The sequence below is a fragment of the Aotus nancymaae genome, unplaced genomic scaffold (assembly GCF_030222135.1).
Source record: "Aotus nancymaae isolate 86718 unplaced genomic scaffold, 86718_ANA_hifiasm-v0.15.2.pri h1tg000088l, whole genome shotgun sequence".
NCBI lineage: Eukaryota > Metazoa > Chordata > Mammalia > Primates > Aotidae > Aotus > Aotus nancymaae.
In genome coordinates this window covers 3,788,158-3,794,512 of record NW_026988503.1, presented here as the reverse complement: position 1 = coordinate 3,794,512, position 6,355 = coordinate 3,788,158, and the positions used below count along the sequence as shown (strand labels likewise).

The window sequence follows — 6,355 nt, the reverse complement described above, 5'->3', positions numbered from 1 at the left end:
CCCTGCTTCCGCAGGTTGGGAAGGGCCTGCTCTAAGCGTCTGGCCTCTCTGGCTCCTAGCACCCCTCTGACCTTGGAGCAGAATAGAGGCTGAGCCCAGGCGCTGTCAAGACCCGGCCAGCTGCTCATGTGCTCAGGGCAGCTTTGACACGTCCCACCCCTGCCGCCTTAGCCGCCTCAGCCGCCTCCAGACTTCGGGCACCGACAACCACAGGAGGGAGGCTGAGAGGGGGCTGAGGGCAACCTCGCACCTGGCCTGCAGATACCACTCAGCACAAACAACCTAGGCAATGGCAGCTGGAAGGCAGATAGGCTCCAGAGTGAAAAGAAGCAGGTCCCCTGTGAAGCCCCACCTTCAGGCCAGGGAAGGGTGAAGCCGGGGGGCCTGGGCTGATGGACGAGAATGGGAACTTGTGCTTTTTCTGGGCCTTCCCATGGCCTCCCCTGAACCAGTCAGCATGCACTTCCTTCGCTCTAACGCTTCCCCCGGAATCAGCCAGACTCAAGGAGACGATTGGACCACCTGCCCTTGGAGAGGCACTATCCTCTTCAGGGTCTCCTCTCTGCTGAGAGCTGAGCAGACATCAAGACTACCAGCTGCAGAGAGGAGTCACACACTCCAGAACCTCCTCTCTGCTGAGAGTTGAGCAGAGGTTGGGACTACCAGCTGCGGAGAGGTGCTACCCACCCCAGGCTCTCCTCTCTGCTGAGAGCTCAGTAGAGTCTGGACTACCAGCTGTGGAGAGGAGCTACCCACTCCGGGGTTTCTGCTCTGCTGAGAGCCGAGGAGACTTTGGGACTACCAGCTGCAAAGACTAGGTACCCACTGCAGAGCTCCTCCATGCTGTTTGCTCCTTCCTCCTCTGTCCTCTCTTCGCAGATGGGTAATCGTGTCTCTGTACCAAAGGACACTCCCCTCGAATGCACAAAAGTTTAATTTCTAACTGAGCAATCTCTTGAGAAAGGACGATTTTAAAGCATGCAGAGAAACTCTTTGTCTGCCTCCCATTCACAGGACTCCAGGATGGATAGGGCTCCATAGCTTGGGGGAAGGGAACTGGGAAACCTGACGTGCTTGCAAAAGGGTAAAAATTCTTACCAGTTGAACTTCTGGCTTCTCTCTCTCTGTCTGTGAAAACTGGTTGTAGAATTCTCTGCCCCTCCATGACTTCCCTTTTACTGGGAACCTATAGATAGGACTCAGAGAGATCTGACTGCCATTTTCCCCAAAACCACGCCCCGTGTCAGCATGAAGCTGTTAGATATACCTATTCAGAGATGGGATTGATGGCAGCGGCAGCCCATCTGGACAGGACACTGCTGTGACACTGGCTAAAGTGTGAGAGGTTTAGCTGGGGCTGTATACCCCACAGAGCTGGAGGGAGCTGGGAATAGGTGAAAACCCTGTCCCCTTGTGAGTTGGCAGGGCAGGAGGCTCCTGCTCCCTGGCTGCAGTTGTGGCCACCCAGCCGCAGCTCTGGAACCAGGCATCCCTGTGCTCTTGGGGATTGGGAGAGAGCAGGAGCACAGCCCCTCTCTTCTGGGTGCAGCTGCAGCTGCCCAGCCATACTGTGCTCCCTGGCATCTCTGTGCTCTCGGGGACTGGGAGGCTCCTCTGCCTCCTGCCCCATAACCACTCCAGTGTCTCCTTTCTGCTGAGAGCTGAGCAGACATCAGGGCTACCAGCTGCAGAGAGGAGCTACCCACTGTGGGCTTCCTCTCTGCTGAGAGCTGAACACTTACTGGGACGCCGCACCTGTGGAAAGGAGCTATCCACTCTGGGTCTCCTCTGAGCTGTTCTGTCATTCAATAAAGCTCCTCTTCTCCTTGCTCGCTCTCCATTTGTCTCCCTACCTCCTTCTTTCTGGACACAGGACAAGAACTTGGAACGTGCCGAATGGTGTGGCTAAAAGAGTTGTAACACAAACAGGGCTGAAACATGCCCCTTGCTTGCCACGTTGTGGATGAAAAGAGGGAGAGAAGAAAGGAGAGAAGAGCTGCGACCCTTTGGCAGACCCAGGCTTAAGAGCTCCCAGAGCCAGGGCTGTGATGCCCTCTCCGGGGCTCTGTGGTTTCTGGTGTCTCTCAGCTTCTGGGCACCACAGCGTTCCCTGGTGCCAGCCGTGGAAGCTGCTTGCAGTATGTTTGATCCAACAGTCTCACAGTAAGCCGACGCCCATGCTGGTGCCTGGAGCTTCCCACCCTGCAGCTGCCATGCCTGGCTATGCACAATGGCTGGACCTTGTGCTTGCTTGCTCACATATCTGTCCTGCTGCTCACAACCTGTCAGGCCAAGTGGGTGGAATGAGCCCAGCAGGCCAGAGCAAAACTTGGGCAAAGGCATCAATGGCCAAAGAGGTTTCCGGCTGATGATGATACCTCAAAGATCCGTAACAATATCAATTTTCTAAACACACATTTATAATGCATATATAATTGGAAAACTATACTGCTTTTCAATATAAATCCTAATTGGAAAACTTACTTATGTGAGGAAATTCATTGCATTTCAAATGAGATTAATCTTTCTTGAAAATTATATATATATGTGCATATATACATACCAAAAGATGTGTTTTAAATGAAATATGTTCTAACATATTATTTTAATTAGAGTTAGTTATTGTATCTCATGTGGAAATTTTCTAAATGTTTGATATCTTACAAGTGTTTTACCTTCTTGCAAGGAACTATGGCATAAACAAAACATCACAAAACAAAAAACCTAAGCCCATGCTATTATTTTAAGCCATTCTGTTTCACTACAATGGCAACTATAGTTATAATGTGAACTCATCTAGCACATATTTATTTAGAGCCTATTATATGTCAGGCATACTAATCATGAGACAAAAACCTTTGAAGAGCTTGTAGTTGATCAGTCTATAAAAGTTAAATTTAACAAAGGACTGCAATTGTTCTATGGATTATATACTAAATGCAAACAGATCAGAATTTTTTATGTATAATTTCTTCACTCATATAAGTTTCTCTGTATAAAACTTATCCTTTGGAATGCATTCCAGCATTTCACCATTAAGTAGCAATCAACAGCTGATATTTTCCTGTTTTGTTTTGTTTTGTTTTCTTAATAGAATACTATAATGTATTGTACTATAATAGTATTCTATTAAGAATATATATACATATATAGTATTCTATATATACAATATAGTACATATATTCTAGTATATATATTCTATATATACAATATAGTATACTATATATACAATATATACAATATAGTATTGTACAATATATACAATATACAATATATACAATATAGTATTCTATTAAGAATATATATATATGTATGAATATATATACATATATATGTGTGTATATATATATATAGAGAGAGAGAGAGAGAGTATAGGCCCATATTTTAGGTCTCTTTAAATTGACTTAAAATTATCTGATAGACTGGTATAACTTCTTATATCTGAAAATTGTAAGAATGTTTTCTTCTATACAGTAGCACCAAAGATTGGTAGTAGTGGTTGTAAAAATTGCACTTCCAAAAACATCATTCATTTATTTCCTCCATTTAGCAATCTACGCTTTCTATGACCTCATCTTATACATTGTTTCTATTTAAAATTGCAACTATAAATTCTAAATTTATCTTTACCCTCATTGCTTGTTATTACTCCAGCCTAATATCCTGATTTCTTCTTCTCAGTTGATAATGTGGCTTCAAATTTTATCAACAAATTTCATTAGTAGTTTAGTTTAAAACAATTTGGTTAGTATACAAGACAGTAAAGTTAACCTTCACTGACCACTCAGTGTACTGTGTAAAGAGTGCTCACATAAATTTGTTTTCTCTTTTTTTTATTATTTAAAGAAAATACCAATCAATTAAAAACAAATAGTAACAAACTCCAAATATCCCTAAAGCCTTGTGCATTTGTTGGAGAAGGTTAGAGAGTTCCTAAAAAATAGATTAGAGGTTAAATAGAATACTGCAGAAAATAAAATCACCTGGAGGAACTTAGGATGAGGTCAGTTGATTTAACCTATTGTGTTGATCTAGAGTTCTGGAAAAGGAAAATGCCCTTTGGTGAAAACCTGCATACATGTTCATAAAGATTGAACCTGAAACTCACATAATCTCATTCCATAACTTCCATTTCATTTTAATATTCCAAGAGATTGATCTCCTTTGAGCCATATTTCTTCTTTATGTAATATTGTGTGCATAATATGCTGGTGTAGGAGTTTATGTTTTTAAATATCAATAAATATCCCAATTGTTAAATAGTGCTAAAGTGTGATAATCTAAAAAGTACTAATCATAAATATTAAAATGTTTAAAACAGAAATGAACTTATAAAAACTACACACAATACACACAATACAAAAATCACAATCACTACCAAGTAACAAAATAAATTATTTTTATAGTAATAATTTTTTTATTTTCCATGTACAGAAGATTTCCCAAGAAATTAAAAATACAAAATGTAAGGTATGTAGACCAATTACACAAGTACATGAGTCTGTAGATTAATTACACAAGTACATTTAAATCTAAATATAGTCATACTAATATATTAATATCAGTGAAAATATTACTCTAATATTTCTGGAACCATCAAACAAAAGCAGCAAAGTAAATAAGTAAATGCAGAATTTAATTTTAATTTGTTGTCATTGCTTTATGAAAAACATTTTGAAAGAAGAGTAGAGACTGTCTATGAAATTGTGAAAGATATTAGTTATCCTTTCAGGCACTTCAGGCATTGATACCACAATGATTCATTAGGTGGGCTTAGTTTTCCTTTAAACTCACATTTTTTCCTTCTCTTTAAAATGGGTATAATTTTTAAACATTATGAAAAACTGTCTCACAAATAGAAATATAAGTGACAAAGGGACTTTTCTTGTAGACCCTAGACAAGAGCTAAAAGAGAAAAAGAAAAACAGGAAACGTGGTTTTGAAATATTTAAGATGATTGGTAGAGAAACATTGTTAAATTTTAAATTATTCAGTAATTCTGTTTAATAAAGTAGCTGTTTTTTTTTCATAAATAATTATGTTCAGTTGCCTGTTTGATGACCCAAAATGTTTTATTGTTTTAATGTCATGTATTCTTCCATATTTCACAATATGCTTCTTGTTTGTAATAGAAACCAGATTCAATAGTTACATATCCAATTAACTTCATATACACTAATTTCAATGGACTTCAATTTATTTGGCCCTAAAATAGCTTTTTCATTGTTTTCCTCTTGGTAGAAAACACCTTATTTCTCCATATTCCCCTGTTTCTATTGGCATTGTTATTAAAAAAAAAAGGAGAAATTATCTACAGGCACGTAATACCTAAGATCCTATCTCTTCTACAACTCCTGTCTCCATTACTTAAATTTCAATAGCCACAAAATGACATGTTACCTTTTCAATTGTACCTGTAAAAATTATTTACAAACTTCCAAAATAAATTTTAGTTAAAAAAATTATGTAGTCACATGATGACATTCTCCAGAATCGCTGTACAGCCTTGTTGAAAGCACATTTGAACCCTTTTCCATCTGATCACTAAATTTAAAAAAAAAATATGTAAACAAAATGTTTTACCCAATGAATAAACTAAGATGTGTGAAATTGGTTAAAATTATTATTTATAGACTAAGTAAATATCTTATATTTAACCTGCCTTAAATTCTTTATCTTTTCTATACCTGTTCATGTAATATTGAACATACAAACATACAAAAAATCTTTTATCAGAGTTTATGGTAGTCAGTATAATGGTCCTCCAGAGATATCCATATTCTGATCCATGGAACAAGTGATGTATAACTTTTCATGATAAAGTGGTATTAATGTAGCAGATGGAATTAAAGTTGCTAGTCAATTAGCCTTAAAATAAGGAGATTATATTGAATTATCTGAAAAAAATTGAGTGCAATCACAAAGATTCTTAAATGTGGAGGAAAGAGGCAAAAGAGGAAATTAGGGTGATGCAATGTGAGTAGAGCTCAACCTGCTGTAGTTGGGCTTTGAAGGCGGATGAAGAGGTTAATGAGCTAAGGAATATGGGCGCTTCTACAAGTTGAGAAGGGAAAGAAAATGGTTTCACCCCTACAGCCTCCAGAAAAAAATGCAACCTTGCTGATGCTTTAATTTTAGCATAGGGAGACACATTTCAGATTTCTTTTCTTCAAAAATTAAAGTAATAAATTTGTGTTAAGTTACTAAATTTGTGGCAATTTCTTACAGCAGCTATTGAAAACTAATATACTGTCTCTAGTTAATAGGGAAGGGACTCACTGAACATAACAAGAAGTTAGACAGATTATAGTTGAGCAAAACTGTTTAAATTAAAAATACAATATTTCACATAAAA

At 38.6% G+C, this 6,355-nt stretch overlaps 1 non-coding gene across 1 annotated transcript; it reads left to right on the top strand.

Annotated features, from left to right (window-relative positions):
* Positions 1 to 5,475: 5,475 nt before the first annotated feature.
* Positions 5,476 to 5,546, top strand: LOC135271638 (small nucleolar RNA MBII-202). The gene has a single exon (XR_010339762.1). It is a non-coding gene; the product is annotated as a small nucleolar RNA MBII-202 (small nucleolar RNA).
* The last annotated feature ends 809 nt before the right edge of the window (positions 5,547 to 6,355 follow it).